At 49.3% G+C, this 23286-nt stretch overlaps 27 non-coding genes and 3 pseudogenes across 27 annotated transcripts; all 30 read left to right on the top strand.

The window, feature by feature from the left end:
- Positions 1-6025: 6025 nt before the first annotated feature.
- On the top strand, positions 6026-6189 carry LOC135042079 (U1 spliceosomal RNA). Its single transcript, XR_010235412.1, has one exon. It is a non-coding gene; the product is annotated as a U1 spliceosomal RNA (small nuclear RNA).
- A 152-nt stretch (positions 6190-6341) lies between these two features.
- LOC135042089 (U1 spliceosomal RNA) lies at positions 6342-6504 on the top strand. The gene has a single exon (XR_010235422.1). It is a non-coding gene; the product is annotated as a U1 spliceosomal RNA (small nuclear RNA).
- A 671-nt stretch (positions 6505-7175) lies between these two features.
- On the top strand, positions 7176-7339 carry LOC135042058 (U1 spliceosomal RNA). The gene has a single exon (XR_010235392.1). It is a non-coding gene; the product is annotated as a U1 spliceosomal RNA (small nuclear RNA).
- A 152-nt stretch (positions 7340-7491) lies between these two features.
- On the top strand, positions 7492-7654 carry LOC135042091 (U1 spliceosomal RNA). Its single transcript, XR_010235424.1, has one exon. It is a non-coding gene; the product is annotated as a U1 spliceosomal RNA (small nuclear RNA).
- Positions 7655-8325: 671 nt separating this feature from the next.
- Positions 8326-8489, top strand: LOC135042059 (U1 spliceosomal RNA). Its single transcript, XR_010235393.1, has one exon. It is a non-coding gene; the product is annotated as a U1 spliceosomal RNA (small nuclear RNA).
- Positions 8490-8641: 152 nt separating this feature from the next.
- LOC135042048 (U1 spliceosomal RNA) lies at positions 8642-8804 on the top strand. The gene has a single exon (XR_010235385.1). It is a non-coding gene; the product is annotated as a U1 spliceosomal RNA (small nuclear RNA).
- A 665-nt stretch (positions 8805-9469) lies between these two features.
- LOC135042068 (U1 spliceosomal RNA) lies at positions 9470-9633 on the top strand. The gene has a single exon (XR_010235401.1). It is a non-coding gene; the product is annotated as a U1 spliceosomal RNA (small nuclear RNA).
- Positions 9634-9785: 152 nt separating this feature from the next.
- On the top strand, positions 9786-9948 carry LOC135042030 (U1 spliceosomal RNA). Its single transcript, XR_010235370.1, has one exon. It is a non-coding gene; the product is annotated as a U1 spliceosomal RNA (small nuclear RNA).
- Positions 9949-10619: 671 nt separating this feature from the next.
- On the top strand, positions 10620-10783 carry LOC135042074 (U1 spliceosomal RNA). Its single transcript, XR_010235407.1, has one exon. It is a non-coding gene; the product is annotated as a U1 spliceosomal RNA (small nuclear RNA).
- A 152-nt stretch (positions 10784-10935) lies between these two features.
- LOC135042037 (U1 spliceosomal RNA) lies at positions 10936-11071 on the top strand (annotated as a pseudogene).
- Positions 11072-11769: 698 nt separating this feature from the next.
- Positions 11770-11933, top strand: LOC135042060 (U1 spliceosomal RNA). Its single transcript, XR_010235394.1, has one exon. It is a non-coding gene; the product is annotated as a U1 spliceosomal RNA (small nuclear RNA).
- A 152-nt stretch (positions 11934-12085) lies between these two features.
- On the top strand, positions 12086-12248 carry LOC135042044 (U1 spliceosomal RNA). The gene has a single exon (XR_010235380.1). It is a non-coding gene; the product is annotated as a U1 spliceosomal RNA (small nuclear RNA).
- Positions 12249-12894: 646 nt separating this feature from the next.
- LOC135042075 (U1 spliceosomal RNA) lies at positions 12895-13058 on the top strand. Its single transcript, XR_010235408.1, has one exon. It is a non-coding gene; the product is annotated as a U1 spliceosomal RNA (small nuclear RNA).
- A 152-nt stretch (positions 13059-13210) lies between these two features.
- Positions 13211-13346, top strand: LOC135042038 (U1 spliceosomal RNA; annotated as a pseudogene).
- A 698-nt stretch (positions 13347-14044) lies between these two features.
- LOC135042061 (U1 spliceosomal RNA) lies at positions 14045-14208 on the top strand. Its single transcript, XR_010235395.1, has one exon. It is a non-coding gene; the product is annotated as a U1 spliceosomal RNA (small nuclear RNA).
- A 152-nt stretch (positions 14209-14360) lies between these two features.
- On the top strand, positions 14361-14523 carry LOC135042045 (U1 spliceosomal RNA). Its single transcript, XR_010235382.1, has one exon. It is a non-coding gene; the product is annotated as a U1 spliceosomal RNA (small nuclear RNA).
- Positions 14524-15169: 646 nt separating this feature from the next.
- Positions 15170-15333, top strand: LOC135042077 (U1 spliceosomal RNA). The gene has a single exon (XR_010235410.1). It is a non-coding gene; the product is annotated as a U1 spliceosomal RNA (small nuclear RNA).
- Positions 15334-15485: 152 nt separating this feature from the next.
- On the top strand, positions 15486-15648 carry LOC135042041 (U1 spliceosomal RNA). Its single transcript, XR_010235377.1, has one exon. It is a non-coding gene; the product is annotated as a U1 spliceosomal RNA (small nuclear RNA).
- A 671-nt stretch (positions 15649-16319) lies between these two features.
- LOC135042062 (U1 spliceosomal RNA) lies at positions 16320-16483 on the top strand. Its single transcript, XR_010235396.1, has one exon. It is a non-coding gene; the product is annotated as a U1 spliceosomal RNA (small nuclear RNA).
- A 152-nt stretch (positions 16484-16635) lies between these two features.
- LOC135042086 (U1 spliceosomal RNA) lies at positions 16636-16798 on the top strand. The gene has a single exon (XR_010235419.1). It is a non-coding gene; the product is annotated as a U1 spliceosomal RNA (small nuclear RNA).
- A 671-nt stretch (positions 16799-17469) lies between these two features.
- LOC135042083 (U1 spliceosomal RNA) lies at positions 17470-17633 on the top strand. The gene has a single exon (XR_010235416.1). It is a non-coding gene; the product is annotated as a U1 spliceosomal RNA (small nuclear RNA).
- Positions 17634-17785: 152 nt separating this feature from the next.
- LOC135042050 (U1 spliceosomal RNA) lies at positions 17786-17927 on the top strand (annotated as a pseudogene).
- A 692-nt stretch (positions 17928-18619) lies between these two features.
- LOC135042065 (U1 spliceosomal RNA) lies at positions 18620-18783 on the top strand. The gene has a single exon (XR_010235399.1). It is a non-coding gene; the product is annotated as a U1 spliceosomal RNA (small nuclear RNA).
- Positions 18784-18935: 152 nt separating this feature from the next.
- On the top strand, positions 18936-19098 carry LOC135042032 (U1 spliceosomal RNA). The gene has a single exon (XR_010235372.1). It is a non-coding gene; the product is annotated as a U1 spliceosomal RNA (small nuclear RNA).
- A 673-nt stretch (positions 19099-19771) lies between these two features.
- Positions 19772-19935, top strand: LOC135042081 (U1 spliceosomal RNA). The gene has a single exon (XR_010235414.1). It is a non-coding gene; the product is annotated as a U1 spliceosomal RNA (small nuclear RNA).
- Positions 19936-20087: 152 nt separating this feature from the next.
- Positions 20088-20250, top strand: LOC135042034 (U1 spliceosomal RNA). The gene has a single exon (XR_010235375.1). It is a non-coding gene; the product is annotated as a U1 spliceosomal RNA (small nuclear RNA).
- A 670-nt stretch (positions 20251-20920) lies between these two features.
- LOC135042070 (U1 spliceosomal RNA) lies at positions 20921-21084 on the top strand. Its single transcript, XR_010235403.1, has one exon. It is a non-coding gene; the product is annotated as a U1 spliceosomal RNA (small nuclear RNA).
- Positions 21085-21236: 152 nt separating this feature from the next.
- On the top strand, positions 21237-21399 carry LOC135042094 (U1 spliceosomal RNA). Its single transcript, XR_010235427.1, has one exon. It is a non-coding gene; the product is annotated as a U1 spliceosomal RNA (small nuclear RNA).
- A 671-nt stretch (positions 21400-22070) lies between these two features.
- On the top strand, positions 22071-22234 carry LOC135042063 (U1 spliceosomal RNA). The gene has a single exon (XR_010235397.1). It is a non-coding gene; the product is annotated as a U1 spliceosomal RNA (small nuclear RNA).
- Positions 22235-22386: 152 nt separating this feature from the next.
- Positions 22387-22549, top strand: LOC135042087 (U1 spliceosomal RNA). Its single transcript, XR_010235420.1, has one exon. It is a non-coding gene; the product is annotated as a U1 spliceosomal RNA (small nuclear RNA).
- Positions 22550-23286: the final 737 nt, after the last annotated feature.

Genomic DNA, 23286 nt, shown 5'->3' on the forward strand with positions numbered 1-23286 from the left:
CCAGCACACACCCCAGCGCTATATAACCCAGGAATACACAGTAACTTAATGTTTGCCCAGTAGTACTGCAGCATGTAATTTGCGCCAAATTATGTGCCCCCCCCCCCCTCTTTTCAACTCTCTTGTCTACCGTGGTATAAGCAGGGGAGAGTCCGGGGAGCTTCCTCTCAGCGGTGCTGTGAAGAAAAAATGGCGCTGGTGAGTGCTGAGGGAGAAGCCCCGCACCCCCGGCGGCAGGCTTCTGTCCAGCTTAAACTGTAAAATTGGCGGGGGCTCATACATATATACAGTGCCCCGCTGTATATGTGTTATATTTTTGCCAAAAAGAGGTTTATATTGCTGCCCAGGGTGCCCCCCCCCCCCCCCTGCGCCCTGCACCCTTACAGTGACCGGAGTGTGTGAGGTGTATGGGAGCAATGGCGCACAGCTGCAGTGCTGTGCGTTACTTCAGTGAAGATCATGAAGTCTTCTGCCGCCTCTGAAGTCTTCTTTTCTTCTCATACTCACCCGGCTTCTATCTTCCGGCTCTGCAAGGGGGATGGAGGCGCGGCTCTGGGACGGACGGCGAGGGTGAGATCCTGCGTACCAATCCCTCTGGAGCTAATGGTGTCCAGTAGCCTAAGAAGCAGGACCTTGCAACTCAGAGAGTAGGGCTGCTTCTCTCCCCTCAGTCCCTCGATGAGGGAGTCTGTTGCCAGCAGTGCTCCCTGAAAATTAAAAACCTAACAAAATACTTTCTGTCAGAAAGCTCAGGAGAGCTCCTGAAAAGCACCCAGTCTCCACTGGGCACAGTATCAAACTGAGGTCTGGAGGAGGGGCGTAGAGGGAGGAGCCAGTGCACACCCAGAACTAAAGTCTTTCTTAAAGTACCCATGTCTCCTGCGGAGCCTATCTATCCCCATGGTCCTTACGGAGTCCCCAGCATCCTCTAGGACGTTAGAGAAAATAGGATTTTAATACCTACCGGTAAATCCTTTTCTCTTAGTCCGTAGAGGATGCTGGGCACCCGTCCCAGTGCTTACTGTGTCTGCAGTTATTAAATGGCCCTTAACTCCAGAACATTTATGTGGAGAAAACTTTCCTGACTTGACCATCTTCCTTGGATGTTTTCCCCCTGTGTGACTGCTCCCCAGCCTCGGAGGGTTGCATCCATGGTCCCTAGGATCCAGTCCTGGATCCCGAACCATCGCCCCTCTAGGAGGTGAGAACTGTGCAGCCACCAATGGAGTAAGATTCTGGTCTTGGAAGACAGGATTATCCTCCGGTGCATGTGTAGGTGGGATCCGGACCACTTGTCCAACAGGTCCCACTGGAACACTCTGGCATGGAACCTGCCAAACTGAATGGCCTCGTAGGCCGCAACCATCTTCCCCAGCAACAGAATGCATTGATGGATTAACACTCTTGCTGGTTTCAGAATTTGTTTGACCAGACTCTGGAACTCCATAGCCTTTCCACTGGAAGAAAGCCTCTTCTGTGTCCAGTATTACTCCCAGAAACAACAACCGCGTCATTGGGACCAACTGCGATTTTGGCAAGTTTAGGAGCCAACCATGTTGTTGAAGAACTGTCAGGGAGAGTAGATGTTTTGCACCAACTGGTCCCTGGATCTCGCCTTTATCAGGAGATCATCCAAGTACGGCATAATTGTGACTCCTTGCTTGCGAAGGAGAACCATCATTTCCACCATCACCCTGGTGAAAATCCTCGGAGCCGTGGACAGACCAAACGGCAACGTCTGAAATTGGTAATGACAATCCTGAATTGCAAACCTCAGGTAGCTTGATGCAGTGGCTAAACGAGAACATGTAATTAGGCATCCTTATGTCTACCAAAACCATGAAATCTCCTTCCTCCGGACTGGAGATCCCTACCCTGAGAGATTCCATCTTGAAATTGAATTTCTTTAGGTAGAAATTGAGGGATTTCAGATTTAAGATTGGTCTGACTGAGCCGTCCGGCTTCGGGAGCACGAAGAGGCTTGAATAAAAACCTTCTCCCTGCTGACTAAGGCCGATTTGAACAATCGGTGAGGGGGAACGTCTTGAAACCCCAGTTTGTACCCTTGTGACACTATTTGTAAAACCCACGAGTCCAGGTCCAAATTAATCCAGAACTGACTGAAGTGTTTTAGACGTGCCCCCACTGGTGTGGGCTCCTGCAAGAGAGCCCCAGCGTCATGCAGTGGATTTGGCAGAAGCAGAGGACGATCTCTGCTCCTGCGATCTTGAAGAGGCTACAGACCTCTTCCCTCTACTCCTTCCTCTACCTGCAAAGAAAGGGGAATCTTAACTTCTTGCATATCTATTGGGACAAAATGACTGCGTTAGACAATGATGCGTCTTCATCCGTTGAGAGGGAACATAGGGCAAGAAGGTTGACTTACCTGCGGGAGCTGCCGAGATCAAATTAACTAGGCCATTGCCAAACAAGGCTTCACCTTCATAGGGAAGAGACTCCCTTTCTTCTTGGAGTCAGCATCAGCATTCCCTTGGTGAATCCACAATGCCCTCCTATCCGAGACTGCCATGAAATTGGCCCGTGAACTCAAGAGTCCTATATCCCTTGCAGTCGTAAGTATGCTGCAGTGTCCTTGATATGATCCAACGTAAGGAGTATCCCATCTCTCCAAGATATCTATATCGGAAGACAAGGTATTCGACCAATTCTTGAATACTACTACTCACCCATGCGCATGTAATGTCAGGTCTAAGTAATGTACCCGTGGTTACATAACTAGAAATAATGTAGCTTCCTGCATATGATCCGCTGGATTTGTGACAGGGCCCCGTGCAGAACAGGGGGTGACTCACACTTTATTCTGTCCGCAGCAGGAAATGAATAAACAATCGGAAACCTTTTGGGGATTTGAAACCATCTTGTCGAGCTGGATCAGACTTTCTCAAACAGAGATGGAGGAACGTTACATCAGCTTTCATTATATATCTATATATACATACATATAGACCCCTTTGTCAGGAACAGCAGGGTCCTCAGTGATGTTAATATGTCCTTAATATCCACAATCATGTACTGAATGCTCCTTGCCAATATTGGATCTAATCAGGAAATATTATGGTCGACATAGGAATCAGTATCCGAGTCAGTATCAGTGTGTAGTAACATTTTTGCGGGCCTGAGGGAAAAGAAGCATAGCCATGAACATCACATCTATTCTCTACGTCTGTGTCTGGGACACAGATTTATCCAACCTCACTCTGATATTATTGAAACTTTCACCCAGTCAGTTATTGGTGGTGCCAACAGGGCCACCATCATATGTCTGCATTCCTAATATAGTTTCCTCTTGGGAAAAACATTCAGCCACCGACATGTTGACACACATGTACCAAGTACCCACAGACACATCGGCTTATGGGGGATAGACCTACAGTAAATCTGTCAGAGGGACAGAGAGGATTTTTCAGCTCACAACCCAGCGCCAAAAGTACACAGTCTGGGAAATAATAAACTCTATAGTGATAGACTTGTAACGCTCTATAGATGTGCTGGTGAGGTGAGGAAGAAGCCCCGCCGCTGTAATGGCACGCTTCTGTCCCGCTCAGAAACAAATAATTAATTACGCTGGCGGGGTAAGGACAGTGCCCAGGCACTAATGTCCACTTTTGCCAGCCTTTTGTGAGGAATTTATGTTGCCCACGGTGCCCCCCCCCACCCACCCACATGCCCTGCACCCTGCAGTGCCTGTGTTTGTGTGGAAGCATGGCGCACAGCATTCCGCTCGCTGCGTGGTACCTCAGAATGCCGTCACTGGAGAAGAAGTCTTCTGTTCTTCTGCTACTCGCCTGTCTTCTGACTTCTGGCTCTGTAAGGGGGTGATGGCAGGCTACGGGAGTGGGCATCTAGGCGTACCCAGCGATCAGCACCCTCAGGAGCTAATGGTGTCCTGTCAGCCTGAAGCAGAGCCATTGAACTCACTAGAAGTTGGTCATACTTCTCTCCCCTAAGTTCCACGAAGCAGGGAGACTGTTGCCAGCAGCCTCCCTGAAAATAAGAAAAACTAACATAAGTCTTTTCAGAGAAACTCAGTAGAGCTCCCCTGTAGTGCATCCAGTCTCACTGGGCACAATTCTAAAACTGGAGTCTGGAGGAGGGGCATAGAGGGAGGAGACAGTTCACACCCTTTGAAAGTCTTAAAGTGCCCATGTCTCCTGCGGATCCCGTCTATACCCCATGGTTCTTAATGTGATCCCAGCATCCTCTAGGACGTATGAGAAAACAAATAACGCACACACGAGGAGGAGAGAACAAAGGAAGCTATAAGGAGGGGAGGGGAGGGGAGGGGAGGAGGTAAGGTAGTAAAGGGATATTGGATAAACTACAACCTTATACATATTCATTAATGTACCAGTAGTTAGAAGTAGAAGAGCTCTAACAGAAACCACAAAGCTTATCTAAAGCCACACCACACTGGATATGCCCAATCTCATTTGATCTTTGAAGCAAAGCAGTATTGGACTTTGTTACTACCAAGCAGTCTCCCATCCATGTATTATCAGATTCTTTAGGTGTTTTTAAACTATCAACACCCTTTTCTTGGTACTGTACATTTAATTTTTACACATATTCTTTTATGTACCAGAAGTTAGAAGTAGAAGAGCTTTTTTTTGTTAATTTAAGTAATCAAAACTGGGATTGATATTTTTGCTCTTTTATTTTTACTTAAAGTACAATAACTTTTACCATTTTAATTTGTTTTAATAGTATATTGACAGTATAGTTTTCTTTCAAAAATCCACTTAATTTTCTTTACCCTATTATTAAAATGGTAATTGACAAAAAAAACTACATTGTCACCAGAAGAGCAATACAAAATGTACAAGTGATATATTAAAATCATCTTTCCAGCTTGAATTTCAATGATGCATTGGGGCAACAATTTTGTGAGAAACATCTTCACCCTTAAATAAAGATTTTCGTAATTTCTTACCTGTGTGCTAATTAGATATCACCTTGTTTTCACATTAAACAGACTTCCACATGAGAAAGCAGCAAGGATGCAGTGGCGTTAATGTTTCCTGGTGTCAACCTGTATTATTTCAGTAGACATTGAAATGAGGATGCATCTTGCTGCCTTTCCAATGAAGCAAGTTTAATTTAGTAATAGGTGAAAAACCATCCCTACAAAGGTGTTAATCAGAGACTTGGCCTTGTGGACACTTTTCAGAGAACAAATTTGTTAGCATAAAAATAAAGCCAGAAAATGAAGAGCTGTTTAATCACGCAATTTGATTTTTTTGCCAGCATATTTCTTTTTCTCTGCAACCCACTGCTAAATTGTGCTTCCTAAATGTTTTTATAAAATTACTGAATCAAATCTAACTCTGATTACATCAGAGAAGGCCAGGTACCCTACACCATAACAGGGGGTTTGAAATTTTGACTTGTCTACTTTAAGATCACCAAAATCTGATAACAAGGTCAATTAGGTCCCTGGGTGGGATTGAACCACCAACCTTTTGGTTAATAGCCGTACATACTAACTGATTGCGCCACAGAGACCCTTTTACTTGCCTTACAGAGCAGCTCTGGAGCTGTTACAGTGCCCAGCTGCTGCAAGAAATCAGCTTGAATGCTTAAGGGGCTGGGGCATAGCCAACATGAGCCCCACACCGAAGGAGGGTGGAGGTGTTTAATGCGAACTAGGGGTCATCCAAGCGCCGCAAAAGGCCGCCATGCCCTGCACGCCCCTTTTCTCTTTTCATATGCAGACGAGGGTTGAAGCCAACTTTGACCCACTGCTTGGATGACATCACCATATGCAAATCCATCTGCTGCAGGCCTTCCCCCAAGAATGCTTGCACTAGTTGTTGCATTTGGTTTGTTGTTTGGGGGTGCTTCAGTATTAGGCAGCCTTCTGCCCTCCCATGTTCATCTGAAAATATGTGTTCTCCCTGCAGTTGTTGTCCCCAGATGAGAGTTCCCTTGTGCTGCCTCAGTTGAATCTCCTTTACTTGACAGAGATGTGCCTGAGCAGCGGCCCTCCCCAGCTCTATCCCAAATCATACTTATTTTGCATAGGAGATACCATGGTCATGAAGATTGTTCTCCCAGGGTGAGGTTCATTCATTGCATTCTGGGTATGCTGACCCCTATGATTTCCCCAAATGTAGGAAACTCGACTGCATTATTTGTGGTAGTGGGGGACTGTGTTTGTGCTTTCCTCTGGTCAGCTCTGGTAAAAGTCAGATTTCTTTGTCTCAGATCTTCCTCTAGCCTTGTTCTTTTTTCTAGAGTTCCCTTGCGCTGCCTCAGTTGGATCTCCTTCACTTGACAGGGGGGTACCCGAGCAGCAACCCTCCCCAGCTCTAGCCCAACTCCTACTTACCTGCCAGGTGAGATACTATGATCATGAAGGTGCTTCTCCCAGGGCAAGGCTCACCCATTGCACTCTGGGTGTGCTGCTCCTGCGATTTCCCCAAATGTGGGAAACTTGACTGCATAATTTGTGTTTCCCCTGGTCGGCTCTCGTATAATTCAGATCTCTTTGTCTCAGGTCTCTCTCCAGCCTAGTTTGCTGTCTGTTTCCACTTCTCTTTTCTTGAGCCGCTCCCTTCTATGCCCTTGCGCACTATCCTGACTTCTCCCGTCTGCTTACTTTGTGCTTTCCATTGCACAATGCAAACTACAGGTAGTACTGCAGGGCCCACACCCTTTTACTTGCCTTACAGAGCAGCTCTGGGGCTGTTACAGTGCCCAGCTGCTGCAAGAAATCAGCTTGAATGCTTCAGGGGCTGGGGCATAGCCAACATGAGCCCCACACCGAAGGAGGGTGGAGGTGTTTAATGCGAACTAGGGGTCTTCCAAGCGCCGCAAAAGGCCGCCATGCCCTGCACGCCCCTTTTCTCTTTTCATATGCAGACGAGGGTTGAAGCCAACTTTGACCCACTGCTTGGATGGCATTACCATATGCAAATCAATCTGCTGCAGGCCTTCCCCCAGGAATGCTTGCACTAGTTGTTGCATTTGGTTTGTTGTTTGGGGGTGCTTCAGTATTAGGCAGCCTTCTGCCCTCCCATGTTCATCTGAAAATATGTGTTCTCCCTGCAGTTGTTGTCCCCAGATGAGAGTTCCCTTGTGCTGCCTCAGTTGAATCTCCTTTACTTGACAGAGATGTGCCTGAGCAGCGGCCCTCCCCAGCCCTATCTCAAATCATACTTATTTTGCATAGGAGATACCATGGTCATGAAGATTGTTCTCCCAGGGTGAGGTTCATTCATTGCATTCTGGGTATGCTGACCCCTGTGATTTCCCCAAATGTGGGAAACTCGACTGCATTATTTGTGGTAGTGGGGGACTGTGTTTGTGCTTTCCTCTGGTCAGCTCTGGTAAAAGTCAGATTTCTTTGTCTCAGATCTTCCTCTAGCCTTGTTCTTCTTTCGAGAGTTCCCTTGTGCTGCCTCAGTTGGATCTCCTTCACTTGACAGGGGGGTGCCCGAGCAGCGACCCTCCCCAGCTCTAGCCCAACTCCTACTTACCTGCCAGGTGAGATACTATGATCAGGAAGGTGCTTCTCCCAGGGCAAGGCTCACCCATTGCACTCTGGGTGTGCTGCTCCTGCGATTTCCCCAAATGTGGGACACTTGACTGCATAATTTGTGTTTCCTCTGGTCGGCTCTCGTATAATTCAGATCTCTTTGTCTCAGGTCTCTCTCCAGCCTAGTTTGCTGTCTGTTTCCACTTCTCTTTTCTTGAGCCGCTCCCTTCTATGCCCTTGCGCACTATCCTGACTTCTCCCGTCTGCTTACTTTGTGCCTTCCAACGCACAATGCGAACTACAGGTAGTGCTGCAGGGCCCACACTCTTTTACTTGCCTTACAGAGCAGCTCTGGAGCTGTTACAGTGCCCAGCTGCTGCAAGAAATCAGCTTGAATGCTTCAGGGGCTGGGGCATAGCCAACATGAGCCCCACACCGAAGGAGGGTGGAGGTGTTTAATGCGAACTAGGGGTCATCCAAGCGCCGCAAAAGGCCGCCATTCCCTGCACGCCCCTTTTCTCTTTTCATATGCAGACGAGGGTTGAAGCCAACTTTGACCCACTGCTTGGATGACATCACCATATGCAAATCCATCTGCTGCAGGCCTTCCCCCAGGAATGCTTGCACTAGTTGTTGCATTTGGTTTGTTGTTTGGGGGTGCTTCAGTATTAGGCAGCCTTCTGCCCTCCCATGTTCATCTGAAAATATGTGTTCTCCCTGCAGTTGTTGTCCCTAGATGAGAGTTCCCTTGTGCTGCCTCAGTTGAATCTCCTTTACTTGACAGAGATGTGCCTGAGCAGCAGCCCTCCCCAGCCCTATCCCAAATCATACTTATTTTGCATAGGAGATACCATGGTCATGAAGATTGTTCTCCCAGGGTGAGGTTCATTCATTGCATTCTGGGTATGCTGACCCCTGTGATTTCCCCAAATGTGGGAAACTCGACTGCATTATTTGTGGTAGTGGGGGACTGTGTTTGTGCTTTCCTCTGGTCAGCTCTGGTAAAAGTCAGATTTCTTTGTCTCAGATCTTCCTCTAGCCTTGTTCTTCTTTCGAGAGTTCCCTTGTGCTGCCTCAGTTGGATCTCCTTCACTTGACAGGGGGGTGCCCGAGCAGCGACCCTCCCCAGCTCTAGCCCAACTCCTACTTACCTGCCAGGTGAGATACTATGATCATGAAGGTGCTTCTCCCAGGGCAAGGCTCATCCATTGCACTCTGGGTGTGCTGCCCCTGTGATTTCCCCAAATGTGGGAAACTTGACGGCATAATTTGTGTTTCCACTGGTCGGCTTTCATATAATTCAGATCTCTTTGTCTAAGGTCTCTCTCCAGCCTAGTTTGCTGTCTGTTTCCACTTCTTTTTTTTTGAGCCCCTCCCTTCTATACCCTTGTGCACTATCCTGACTTCTACTCCTGTCTGCTTACTTTGTGCCTTCCAATGCACAATGCAAACTACAGGTAGTGCTGCAGGGCCCACAACCTTTTACTTGCCTTACAGAGCAGCTCTGGAGCTGTTACAGTGCCAAGCTGCTGCAAGAAATCAGCTTGAATGCTGGGGCATTGCCAATATGAGCCCCACACCGAAGGAGGGTGGGGGTGTTTAATGCGAACTAAGGGTCATCCAAGCGCCGCAAAAGGCCGCCATGCCCTGCATACCCCTTTTCTCTTTTCATATGCAGATGAGGGTTCCAGCCAACTTTGGCCCACTGCTTGGATGACATCACTGTATGCAAATCCGTCTTCTGCAGACCTTCCCCCAGGAATGCTTGTACTAGTTGTTGCATTTGGTTTGTTGTTTGGGGGTGCTTCAGTATTAGGCAGCCTTCTGCCCTTCCATGTTCATTTGAAAATATGTGTTCTCCCTGCAGTTGTTGTCCCCAGATGAGAGTTCCCTTGTGCTGCCTCAGTTGAATCTCCTTTACTTGACAGAGATATGCCTGAGCAGCGGCCCTCCCCAGCCATATCCCAAATCATACTTATTTTGCATAGGAGATACCATGGTCATGAAGATTGTTCTCCCAGGGAGAGGTTCATTCATTGCATTCTGGGTATGCTGACCCCTGTGATTTCCCCAAATGTGGGAAACTCGACTGCATTATTTGTGGTAGTGGGGGACTGTGTTTGTGCTTTCCTCTGGTCAGCTCTGGTAAAAGTCAGATTTCTTTGTCTCAGATCTTCCTCTAGCCTTGTTCTTCTTTCGAGAGTTCCCTTGTGCTGCCTCAGTTGGATCTCCTTCACTTGACAGGGGGGTGCCCGAGCAGCGACCCTCCCCAGCTCTAGCCCAACTCCTACTTACCTGCCAGGTGAGATACTATGATCAGGAAGGTGCTTCTCCCAGGGCAAGGCTCACCCATTGCACTCTGGGTGTGCTGCTCCTGCGATTTCCCCAAATGTGGGACACTTGATTGCATAATTTGTGTTTCCTCTGGTCGGCTCTCGTATAATTCAGATCTCTTTGTCTCAGGTCTCTCTCCAGCCTAGTTTGCTGTCTGTTTCCACTTCTCTTTTCTTGAGCTGCTCCCTTCTATGCCCTTGCGCACTATCCTGACTTCTCCTGTCTGCTTACTTTGTGCCTTCCAACGCACAATGCGAACTACAGGTAGTGCTGCAGGGCCCACACCCTTTTAGTTGCCTTACAGAGCAGCTCTGGAGCTGTTACAGTGCCCAGCTGCTGCAAGAAATCAGCTGGAATGCTTCAGGGGCTGGGGCATTGCCAACATGAGCCCCACACCGAAGGAGGGTGGGGGTGTTTAATGCGAACTAAGGGTCATCCAAGCGCCGCAAAAGGCCGCCATGCCCTGCATACCCCTTTTCTCTTTTCATATGCAGATGAGGGTTCCAGCCAACTTTGGCCCACTGCTTGGATGACATCACTGTATGCAAATCCGTCTTCTGCAGACCTTCCCCCAGGAATGCTTGTACTAGTAGTTGCATTTGGTTTGTTGTTTGGGGGTGCTTCAGTATTAGGCAGCCTTCTGCCCTCCCATGTTCATCTGAAAATATGTGTTCTCCCTGCAGTTGTTGTCCCCAGATGAGAGTTCCCTTGTGCTGCCTCAGTTGAATCTCCTTTACTTGACAGAGATGTGCCTGAGCAGCGGCCCTCCCCAGCCCTATCCCAAATCATACCTATTTTGCATAGGAGATACCATGGTCATGAAGATTGTTCTCCCAGGGTGAGGTTCATTCATTGCATTCTGGGTATGCTGACCCCTGTGATTTCCCCAAATGTGGGAAACTCGACTGCATTATTTGTGGTAGAGGGGGACTGTGTTTGTGCTTTCCTCTGGTCAGCTCTGGTAAAAGTCAGATTTCTTTGTCTCAGATCTTCCTCTAGCCTTGTTCCTCTTTCGAGAGTTCCCTTGTGCTGCCTCAGTTGGATCTCCTTCACTTGACAGGGGGGTGCCCGAGCAGCGACCCTCCCCAGCTCTAGCCCAACTCCTATTTACCTGCCAGGTGAGATACTATGATCATGAAGGTGCTTCTCCCAGGGCAAGGCTCACCCATTGCACTCTGGGTGTGCTGCTCCTGCAATTTCCCCAAATGTGGGACACTTGACTGCATAATTTGTGTTTCCCCTTGTCGGCTCTCGTATAATTCAGATCTCTTTGTCTCAGGTCTCTCTCCAGCCTAGTTTGCTGTCTATTTCCACTTCTCTTTTCTTGAGCCGCTCCCTTCTATGCCCTTGCGCACTATCCTGACTTCTCCCGTCTGCTTACTTTGTGCCTTACAATGCACAATGCAAACTACAGGTAGTGCTGCAGGGCCCACACCCTTTTACTTGCCTTACAGAGCAGCTCTGGAGCTGTTACAGTGCCCAGCTGCTGCAAGAAATCAGCTTGAATGCTTCAGGGGCTGGGGCATAGCCAACATGAGCCCCACACCGAATGAGGGTGGAGGTGTTTAATGCGAACTAAGGGTCATCCAAGCGCCGCAAAAGGCCGCCATGCCCTGCACGCCCCTTTTCTCTTTTCATATGCAGACGAGGGTTGAAGCCAACTTTGACCCACTGCTTGGATGGCATTACCATATGCAAATCAATCTGCTGCAGGCCTTCCCCCAGGAATGCTTGCACTAGTTGTTGCATTTGGTTTGTTGTTTGGGGGTGCTTCAGTATTAGGCAGCCTTCTGCCCTCCCATGTTCATCTGAAAATATGTGTTCTCCCTGCAGTTGTTGTCCCCAGATGAGAGTTCCCTTGTGCTGCCTCAGTTGAATCTCCTTTACTTGACAGAGATGTGCCTGAGCAGCGGCCCTCCCCAGCCCTATCCCAAATCATACTTATTTTGCATAGGAGATACCATGGTCATGAAGATTGTTCTCCCAGGGTGAGGTTCATTCATTGCATTCTGGGTATGCTGACCCCTGTGATTTCCCCAAATGTGGGAAACTCGACTGCATTATTTGTGGTAGTGGGGGACTGTGTTTGTGCTTTCCTCTGGTCAGCTCTGGTAAAAGTCAGATTTCTTTGTCTCAGATCTTCCTCTAGCCTTGTTCTTCTTTCGAGAGTTCCCTTGTGCTGCCTCAGTTGGATCTCCTTCACTTGACAGGGGGGTGCACGAGCAGCGACCCTCCCCAGCTCTAGCCCAACTCCTATTTACCTGCCAGGTGAGATACTATGATCAGGAAGGTGCTTCTCCCAGGGCAAGGCTCATCCATTGCACTCTGGGTGTGCTGCTCCTGCGATTTCCCCAAATGTGGGACACTTGACTGCATAATTTGTGTTTCCTCTGGTCGGCTCTCATATAATTCAGATCTCTTTGTCTCAGGTCTTTCTCCAGCCTAGTTTGCTGTCTGTTTCCACTTCTCTTTTCTTAAGCCGCTCCCTTCTATGCAGTTGCGCACTATCCTGACCTCTCCCGTCTGCTTACTTTGTGCCTTCCAACGCACAATGCATACTACAGGTAGTGCTGCAGGGCCCACACCCTTTTACATGCTTTACAGAGCAACTCTGGAGCTGTTACAGTGCCCAGCTGCTGCAAGAAATCATCTTGAATGCTTCAGGGGCTGGGGCATAGCCAACATGAGCCCCACACCGAAGGAGGGGTCATCCAAGCGCCACAAAAGGACACCATGCCCTGCACATCCCTTTTTTCTTTTCATATGCAGACGAGGGTTGAAGCCAACTTTGACCCACTGCTTGGATGACATCACCATATGCAAATCAATCTGCTGCAGGCCTTCCCCCAGGAATGCTTGCACTAGTTGTTGCATTTGGTTTGTTGTTTGGGGGTGCTTCAGTATTAGGCAGCCTTCTGCCCTCCCATGTTCATCTGAAAATATGTGTTCTCCCTGCAGTTGTTGTCCCCAGATGAGAGTTCCCTTGTGCTGCCTCAGTTGAATCTTCTTTACTTGACAGAGATGTGCCTGAGCAGCGGCCCTCCCCAGCCCTATCCCAAATCATACCTATTTTGCATAGGAGATACCATGGTCATGAAGATTGTTCTCCCAGGGTGAGGTTCATTCATTGCATTCTGGGTATGCTGACCCCTGTGATTTCCCCAAATGTGGGAAACTCGACTGCATTATTTGTGGTAGAGGGGGACTGTGTTTGTGCTTTCCTCTGGTCAGCTCTGGTAAAAGTCAGATTTCTTTGTCTCAGATCTTCCTCTAGCCTTGTTCGTCTTTCGAAAGTTCCCTTGTGCTGCCTCAGTTGGATCTCCTTCACTTGACAGGGGGGTGCCCGAGCAGCGACCCTCCCCAGCTCTAGCCCAACTCCTATTTACCTGCCAGGTGAGATACTATGATCATGAAGGTGCTTCTCCCAGGGCAAGGCTCACCCATTGCACTCTGGGTGTGCTGCTCCTGCAATTTCCCCAAATGTGGGACACTTGACTGCATAATTTGTGTTTCCCCTTGTCGGCTCTCGTATAATTCAGATCTCTTTGTCTCAGGTCTCTCTCCAGCCTAGTTTGCTGTCTATTTCCACTTCTCTTTTCTTGAGCCGCTCCCTTCTATGCCCTTGCGCACTATCCTGACTTCTCCCGTCTGCTTACTTTGTGCCTTACAATGCACAATGCAAACTACAGGTAGTGCTGCAGGGCCCACACCCTTTTACTTGCCTTACAGAGCAGCTCTGGAGCTGTTACAGTGCCCAGCTGCTGCAAGAAATCAGCTTGAATGCTTCAGGGGCTGGGGCATAGCCAACATGAGCCCCACACCGAAGGAGGGTGGAGGTGTTTAATGCGAACTAAGGGTCATCCAAGCGCCGCAAAAGGCCGCCATGCCCTGCACGCTCCTTTTCTCTTTTCATATGCAGACGAGGGTTGAAGCCAACTTTGACCCACTGCTTGGATGGCATTACCATATGCAAATCAATCTGCTGCAGGCCTTCCCCCAGGAATGCTTGCACTAGTTGTTGCATTTGGTTTGTTGTTTGGGGGTGCTTCAGTATTAGGCAGCCTTCTGCCCTCCCATGTTCATCTGAAAATATGTGTTCTCCCTGCAGTTGTTGTCCCCAGATGAGAGTTCCCTTGTGCTGCCTCAGTTGAATCTCCTTTACTTGACAGAGATGTGCCTGAGCAGCGGCCCTCCCCAGCCCTATCCCAAATCATACTTATTTTGCATAGGAGATACCATGGTCATGAAGATTGTTCTCCCAGGGTGAGGTTCATTCATTGCATTCTGGGTATGCTGACCCCTGTGATTTCCCCAAATGTGGGAAACTCGACTGCATTATTTGTGGTAGTGGGGGACTGTGTTTGTGCTTTCCTCTGGTCAGCTCTGGTAAAAGTCAGATTTCTTTGTCTCAGATCTTCCTCTAGCCTTGTTCTTCTTTCGAGAGTTCCCTTGTGCTGCCTCAGTTGGATCTCCTTCACTTGACAGGGGGGTGCACGAGCAGCGACCCTCCCCAGCTCTAGCCCAACTCCTATTTACCTGCCAGGTGAGATACTATGATCAGGAAGGTGCTTCTCCCAGGGCAAGGCTCATCCATTGCACTCTGGGTGTGCTGCTCCTGCGATTTCCCCAAATGTGGGACACTTGACTGCATAATTTGTGTTTCCTCTGGTCGGCTCTCATATAATTCAGATCTCTTTGTCTCAGGTCTTTCTCCAGCCTAGTTTGCTGTCTGTTTCCACTTCTCTTTTCTTAAGCCGCTCCCTTCTATGCAGTTGCGCACTATCCTGACCTCTCCCGTCTGCTTACTTTGTGCCTTCCAACGCACAATGCATACTACAGGTAGTGCTGCAGGGCCCACACCCTTTTACATGCTTTACAGAGCAACTCTGGAGCTGTTACAGTGCCCAGCTGCTGCAAGAAATCATCTTGAATGCTTCAGGGGCTGGGGCATAGCCAACATGAGCCCCACACCGAAGGAGGGGTCATCCAAGCGCCACAAAAGGACACCATGCCCTGCACATCCCTTTTTTCTTTTCATATGCAGACGAGGGTTGAAGCCAACTTTGACCCACTGCTTGGATGACATCACCATATGCAAATCCATCTGCTGCAGGCCTTCCCCCAGGAATGCTTGCACTAGTTGTTGCATTTGGTTTGTTGTTTGGGGGTGCTTCAGTATTAGGCAGCCTTCTGCCCTCCCATGTTCATCTGAAAATATGTGTTCTCCCTGCAGTTGTTGTCCCCAGATGAGAGTTCCCTTGTGCTGCCTCAGTTGAATCTTCTTTACTTGACAGAGATGTGCCTGAGCAGCGGCCCTCCCCAGCCCTATCCCAAATCATACTTATTTTGCATAGGAGATACCATGGTCATGAAGATTGTTCTCCCAGGGTGAGGTTCATTCATTGCATTCTGGGTATGCTGACCCCTGTGATTTCCCCAAATGTGGGAAACTCGACAGCATTATTTGTGGTAGTGGGGGACTGTGTTTGTGCTTTCTTCTGGTCAACTCTGGTAAAAATCAGATTTCTTTGTCTCAGATCTTCCTCTAGCCTTGTTCCTCTTTCGAGAGTTCCCTTGTGCTGCCTCAGTTGGATCTCCTTCACTTGACAGGGGGGTACCCGAGCAGCGACCCTCCCCAGCTCTAGCCCAACTCCTACTTACCTGCCAGGTGAGATACTATGATCATGTAGGTGCTTCTCCCAGGGCAAGGCTCACCCATTGCACTCTGGGTGTGCTGCCCCTGTGATTTCCCCAAATGTGGGAAACTTGACTGCATAATTTGTGTTTACCCTGGTCGTCTCTCGTATAATTCAGATCTCTTTGTCTCAGGTCTCTCTCCAGCCTAGTTTGCTGTCTGTTTCCACTTCTCTTTTCTTGAGCCGCTCCCTTCTATGCCCTTGCGCACTATCCTGACTTCTCCCGTCTGCTTACTTTGTGCCTTCCAACACACAATGCAAACTACAGGTAGTGCTGCAGGGCCCACACCCTTTTACTTGCCTCACAGAGCAGCTCTGGAGCTGTTACAGTACCCAGCTGCTGCAAGAAATCAGCTTGAATGCTTCAGGGGCTGGGGCATTGCCAACATGAGCCCCACACCGAAGGAGGGTGGAGGTGTTTAATGCGAACTAAGGGTCACCCAAGCGCCGCAAAAGGCCGCCATGCCCTGCACGCCCCTTTTCTCTTTTCATATGCAGACGAGGGTTGAAGCCAACTTTGACCCACTGCTTGGATGGCATTACCATATGCAAATCAATCTGCTGCAGGCCTTCCCCCAGGAATGCTTGCACTAGTTGTTGCATTTGGTTTGTTGTTTGGGGGTGCTTCGGTATTAGGCAGCCTTCTGCCCTCCCATGTTCATCTGAAAATATGTGTTCTCCCTGCAGTTGTTGTCCCCAGATGAGAGTTCCCTTGTGCTGCCTCAGTTGAATCTCCTTTACTTGACAGAGATGTGCCTGAGCAGCGGCCCTCCCCAGCCCTATCCCAAATCATACTTATTTTGCATAGGAGATACCATGGTCATGAAGATTGTTCTCCCAGGGTGAGGTTCATTCATTGCATTCTGGGTATGCTGACCCCTGTGATTTCCCCAAATGTGGGAAACTCGACTGCATTATTTGTGGTAGTGGGGGACTGTGTTTGTGCTTTCCTCTGCTCAGCTCTGGTAAAAGTCAGATTTCTTTGTCTCAGATCTTCCTCAAGCCTTGTTCTTCTTTCGAGAGTTCCCTTGTGCTGCCTCAGTTGGATCTCCTTCACTTGACAGGGGGGTGCCCGAGCAGCGACCCTCCCCAGCTCTAGCCCAACTCCTACTTACCTGCCAGGTGAGATACTATGATCAGGAAGGTGCTTCTCCCAGGGCAAGGCTCACCCATTGCACTCTGGGTGTGCTGCTCCTGCGATTTCCCCAAATGTGGGAAACTTGACTGCATAATTTGTGTTTCCTCTGGTCGGCTCTCGTATAATTCAGATCTCTTTGTCTCAGGTCTTTCTCCAGCCTAGTTTGCTGTCTGTTTCCACTTCTCTTTTCTTGAGCCGCTCCCTTCTATGCCCTTGCGCACTATCCTGACCTCTCCCGTCTGCTTACTTTGTGCCTTCCAACGCACAATGCATACTACAGGTAGTGCTGCAGGGCCCACACCCTTTTACATGCTTTACAGAACAGCTCTGGAGCTGTTACAGTGCCCAGCTGCTGCAAGAAATCATCTTGAATGCTTCAGGGGCTGGGGCATAGCCAACATGAGCCCCACACCGAAGGAGGGTGGAGATGTTTAATGCGAATTAAGGGTCATCCAAGCGCCACAAAAGGACGCCATGCCCTGCACATCCCTTTTTTCTTTTCATATGCAGACGAGGGTTGAAGCCAACTTTGACCCACTGCTTGGATGACATCACCATATGCAAATCCATCTGCTGCAGGCCTTCCCCCAGGAATGCTTACACTAGTTGTTGCATTTGGTTTGTTGTTTGGGGGTGCTTCAGTATTAGGCAGCCTTCTGCCCTCCCATGTTCATCTGAAAATATGTGTTCTCCCTGCAGTTGTTGTCCCCAGATGAGAGTTCCCTTGTGCTGCCTCAGTTGAATCGCCTTTACTTGACAGAGATGTGCCTGAGCAGCGGCCCTCCCCAGCCCTATCCCAAATCATACTTATTTTGCATAGGAGATATCATGGTCATGAAGATTGTTCTCCCAGGGTGAGGTTCATTCATTGCATTCTGGGTATGAGGACCCCTGTGATTTCCCCAAATGTGGGAAACTCGACTGCATTATTTGTGGTAGTGGGGGACTGTGTTTGTGCTTTCCTCTGGTCAGCTCTGGTAAAAGTCAGATTTCTTTGTCTCAGATCTTCCTCTAGCCTTGTTCTTCTTTCGAGAGTTCCCTTGTGCTGCCTCAGTTGGATCTCCTTAACTTGACAGGGGGGTGCCCGAGCAGCGACCCTCCCCAGCTCTAGCCCAACTCCTACTTACCTGCCAGGTGAGATACTATGATCATGTAGGTGCTTCTCCCAGGGCAAGGCTCACCCATTGCACTCTGGGTGTGCTGCCCCTTTGATTTCCCGAAATGTGGGAAACTTGACTGCATAATTTGTGTTTCCCCTGGTCGGCTCTCATATAATTCAGATCTCTTTGTCTCAGGTCTCTCTCCAGCCTAGTTTGCTGTCTGTTTCCACTTCTCTTTTCTTGAGCCGCTCCCTTCTATGCCCTTGCGCACTATCCTGACTTCTCCCGTCTGCTTACTTTGTGCCTTCCAACGCACAATGCGAACTACAGGTAGTGCTGCAGGGCCCACACCCTTTTACTTGCCTTACAGAGCAGCTCTGGAGCTGTTACAGTGTCCAGCTGCTGCAAGAAATCAGCTTGAATGCTTCAGGGGCTGGGGCATAGCCAACATGAGCCCCACACCGAATGAGGGTGGAGGTGTTTAATGCGAACTAGGGGTCATCCAAGCGCCGCAAAAGGCCGCCATGCCCTGCACGCCCCTTTTCTCTTTTCATATGCAGATGAGGGTTGAAGCCAACTTTGACCCACTGCTTGGATGACATCACCATATGCAAATCCATCTGCTGCAGGCCTTCCCCCAGGAATGCTTGTACTAGTTGTTGCATTTGGTTTGTTGTTTGGGGGTGCTTCAGTATTAGGCAGCCTTCTGCCCTCCCATGTTCATCTGAAAATATGTGTTCTCCCTGCAGTTGTTGTCCCCAGATGAGAGTTCCCTTGTGCTGCCTCAGTTGAATCTCCTTTACTTGACAGAGATGTGCCTGAGCAGCGGCCCTCCCCAGCCCTATCCCAAATCATACTTATTTTGCATAGGAGATACCATGGTCATGAAGATTGTTCTCCCAGGGTGAGGTTCATTCATTGCATTCTGGGTATGCTGACCCCTGTGATTTCCCCAAATGTGGGAAACTCGACTGCATTATTTGTGGTAGAGGGGGACTGTGTTTGTGCTTTCCTCTGGTCAGCTCTGGTAAAAGTCAGATTTCTTTGTCTCAGATCTTCCTCTAGCCTTGTTCCTCTTTCAAGAGTTCCCTTGTGCTGCCTCAGTTGGATCTCCTTCACTTGACAGGGGGGTGCCCGAGCATCGACCCTCCCCAGCTCTAGCCCAACTCCTACTTACCTGCCAGGTGAGATACTATGATCATGAAGGTGCTTCTCCCAGGGCAAGGCTCACCCATTGCACTCTGGGTGTGCTACACCTGCAATTTCCCCAAATGTGGGACACTTGACTGCATAATTTGTGTTTCCCCTGGTCGGCTCTCGTATAATTCAGATCTCTTTGTCTCAGGTCTCTCTCCAGCCTAGTTTGCTGTCTGTTTCCCCTTCTCTTTTCTTGAGCCGCTCCCTTCTATGCCCTTGTGCACTATCCTGACTTCTCCCGTCTGCTTACTTTGTGCCTTCCAATGCACAATGCAAACTACAGGTAGTGCTGCAGGGCCCACACCCTTTTACTTGCCTTACAGAGCAGCTCTGGAGCTGTTACAGTGCCCAGCTGCTGCAAGAAATCAGCTTGAATGCTTCAGGGGCTGGGGCATAGCCAACATGAGCCCCACACCGAAGGAGGGTGGAGGTGTTTAATGCGAACTAGGGGTCATCCAAGCGCCGCAAAAGGCCGCCATGCCCTGCACGCCCCTTTTCTCTTTTTTGATATGCAGACGAGGGTTGAAGCCAACTTTGACCCACTGCTTGGATGGCATTACCATATGCAAATCAATCTGCTGCAGGCCTTCCCCCAGGAATGCTTGCACTAGTTGTTGCATTTGGTTTGTTGTTTGGGGGTGCTTCAGTATTAGGCAGCCTTCTGCCCTCCCATGTTCATCTGAAAATATGTGTTCTCCCTGCAGTTGTTGTCCCCAGATGAGAGTTCCCTTGTGCTGCCTCAGTTGAATCTCCTTTACTTGACAGAGATGTGCCTGAGCAGCGGCCCTCCCCAGCCCTATCCCAAATCATACTTATTTTGCATAGGAGATACCATGGTCATGAAGATTGTTCTCCCAGGGTGAGGTTCATTAATTGCATTCTGGGTATGCTGACCCCTGTGATTTCCCCAAATGTGGGAAACTCAACTGCATTATTTGAGGTAGTGGGGGACTGTGTTTGTGCTTTCCTCTGGTCAGCTCTGGTAAAAGTCAGATTTCTTTGTCTCAGATCTTCCTCTAGCCTTGTTCTTCTTTCGAGAGTTTCCTTGTGCTGCCTCAGTTGGATCTCCTTCACTTGACAGGGGGGTGCACGAGCAGCGACCCTCCCCAGCTCTAGCCCAACTCCTATTTACCTGCCAGGTGAGATACTATGATCAGGAAGGTGCTTCTCCCAGGGCAAGGCTCACCCATTGCACTTTGGGTGTGCTGCTCCTGCGATTTCCCCAAATGTGGGACACTTGACTGCATAATTTGTGTTTCCTCTGGTCGGCTCTCATATAATTCAGATCTCTTTGTCTCAGGTCTTTCTCCAGCCTAGTTTGCTGTCTGTTTCCACTTCTCTTTTCTTGAGCCGCTCCCTTCTATGCCCTTGCGCACTATCCTGACCTCTCCCGTCTGCTTACTTTGTGCCTTCCAACGCACAATGCATACTACAGGTAGTGCTGCAGGGCCCACACCCTTTTACATGCTTTACAGAGCAGCTCTGGAGCTGTTACAGTGCCCAGCTGCTGCAAGAAATCATCTTGAATGCTTCAGGGGCTGGGGCATAGCCAACATGAGCCCCACACCGAAGGAGGGTGGAGATGTTTAATGCGAATTAGGGGTCATCCAAGCGCCACAAAAGGACGCCATGCCCTGCACATCCCTTTTTTTTTTCATATGCAGACGAGGGTTGAAGCCAACTTTGACCCACTGCTTGGATGACATCACCATATGCAAATCCATCTGCTGCAGGCCTTCCCCCAGGAATGCTTGCACTAGTTGTTGCATTTGGTTTGTTGTTTGGGGGTGCTTCAGTATTAGGCAGCCTTCTGCCCTCCCATGTTCATCTGAAAATATGTGTTCTCCCTGCAGTTGTTGTCCCCAGATGAGAGTTCCCTTGTGCTGCCTCAGTTGAATCTCCTTTACTTGACAGAGATGTGCCTGAGCAGCGGCCCTCCCCAGCCCTATCCCAAATCATACTTATTTTGCATAGGAGATACCATGGTCATGAAGATTGTTCTCCCAGGGTGAGGTTCATTCATTGCATTCTGGGTATGCTGACCCCTGTGATTTCCCCAAATGTGGGAAACTCAACTGCATTATTTGTGGTAGTGGGGGACTGTGTTTGTGCTTTCTTCTGGTCAACTCTGGTAAAAATCAGATTTCTTTGTCTCAGATCTTCCTCTAGCCTTGTTCCTCTTTCGAGAGTTCCCTTGTGCTGCCTCAGTTGGATCTCCTTCACTTGACAGGGGGGTACCCGAGCAGCGACCCTTCGCAGCTCTAGCCCAACTCCTACTTACCTGCCAGGTGAGATACTATGATCATGAAGGTGCTTCTCCCAGGGCAAGGCTCACCCATTGCACTCTGGGTGTGCTGCCCCTGTGATTTCCCCAAATGTGGGAAACTTGACTGCATAATTTGTGTTTCCCCTGGTCGGCTCTCGTATAATTCAGATCTCTTTGTCTCAGGTCTCTCTCCAGCCTAGTTTGCTGTCTGTTTCCACTTCTCTTTTCTTGAGCCGCTCCCTTCTATGCCCTTGCGCACTATCCTGACTTCTCCCGTCTGCTTACTTTGTGCCTTCCAACGCACAATGCAAACTACAGGTAGTGCTGCAGGGCCCACACCCTTTTACTTGCCTCACAGAGCAGCTCTGGAGCTGTTACAGTGCCCAGCTGCTGCAAGAAATCAGCTTGAATGCTTCAGGGGCTGGGGCATTGCCAACATGAGCCCCACACCGAAGGAGGGTGGGGGTGTTTAATGCGAACTAAGGGTCACCCAAGCGCCGCAAAAGGCCGCCATGCCCTGCACGCCCCTTTTCTCTTTTCATATGCAGACGAGGGTTGAAGCCAACTTTGACCCACTGCTTGGATGGCATTACCATATGCAAATCAATATGCTGCAGGCCTTCCCCCAGGAATGCTTGCACTAGTTGTTGCCTTTGGTTTGTTGTTTGGGGGTGCTTCAGTATTAGGCAGCCTTCTGCCCTCCCATGTTCATCTGAAAATATGTGTTCTCCCTGCAGTTGTTGTCCCCAGATGAGAGTTCCCTTGTGCTGCCTCAGTTGAATCTCCTTTACTTGACAGAGATGTGCCTGAGCAGCGGCCCTCCCCAGCCCTATCCCAAATCATACTTATTTTGCATAGGAGATACCATGGTCATGAAGATTGTTCTCCCAGGGTGAGGTTCATTCATTGCATTCTGGGTATGCTGACCCCTGTGATTTCCCCAAATGTGGGAAACTCGACTGCATTATTTGTGGTAGTGGGGGACTGTGTTTGTGCTTTCCTCTGCTCAGCTCTGGTAAAAGTCAGATTTCTTTGTCTCAGATCTTCCTCTAGCCTTGTTCTTCTTTCGAGAGTTCCCTTGTGCTGCCTCAGTTGGATCTCCTTCACTTGACAGGGGGGTGCCCGAGCAGCGACCCTCCCCAGCTCTAGCCCAACTCCTACTTACCTGCCAGGTGAGATACTATGATCAGGAAGGTGCTTCTCCCAGGGCAAGGCTCACCCATTGCACTCTGGGTGTGCTGCTCCTGCGATTTCCCCAAATGTGGGAAACTTGACTGCATAATTTGTGTTTCCTCTGGTCGGCTCTCGTATAATTCAGATCTCTTTGTCTCAGGTCTTTCTCCAGCCTAGTTTGCTGTCTGTTTCCACTTCTCTTTTCTTGAGCCGCTCCCTTCTATGCCCTTGCGCACTATCTTGACTTCTCCCATCTGCTTACTTTGTGCCTTCCAACGCACAATGCGAACTACAGGTAGTGCTGCAGGGCCCACACCCTTTTACTTGCCTTACAGAGCAGCTCTGGAGCTATTACAGTGCCCAGCTGCTGCAAGTAATCAGCTTGAATGCTTCAGGGGCTGGGGCATAGCCAACATGAGCCCCACACCGAAGTAGGGTGGAGGTGTTTAATGCGAACTAGGGGTCATCCAAGCGCCGCAAAAGGCCGCCATGCCCTGCACGCCCCTTTTCTCTTTTCATATGCAGACGAGGGTTGAAGCCAACTTTGACCCACTGCTTGGATGACATCACCATATGCAAATCCATCTGCTGCAGGCCTTCCCCCAGGAATGCTTGTACTAGTTGTTGCATTTGGTTTGTTGTTTGGGGGTGCTTCAGTATTAGGCAGCCTTCTGCCCTCCCATGTTCATCTGAAAATATGTGTTCTCCCTGCAGTTGTTGTCCCCAGATGAGAGTTCCCTTGTGCTGCCTCAGTTGAATCTCCTTTACTTGACAGAGATGTGCCTGAGCAGCGGCCCTCCCCAGCCCTATCCCAAATCATACTTATTTTGTATAGGAGATACCATGGTCATGAAGATTGTTCTCCCAGGGTGAGGTTCATTCAT

The sequence above is a fragment of the Pseudophryne corroboree genome, unplaced genomic scaffold (genome assembly GCF_028390025.1).
Source record: "Pseudophryne corroboree isolate aPseCor3 unplaced genomic scaffold, aPseCor3.hap2 scaffold_814, whole genome shotgun sequence".
NCBI classification, from domain to species: Eukaryota; Metazoa; Chordata; class Amphibia; order Anura; family Myobatrachidae; genus Pseudophryne; species Pseudophryne corroboree.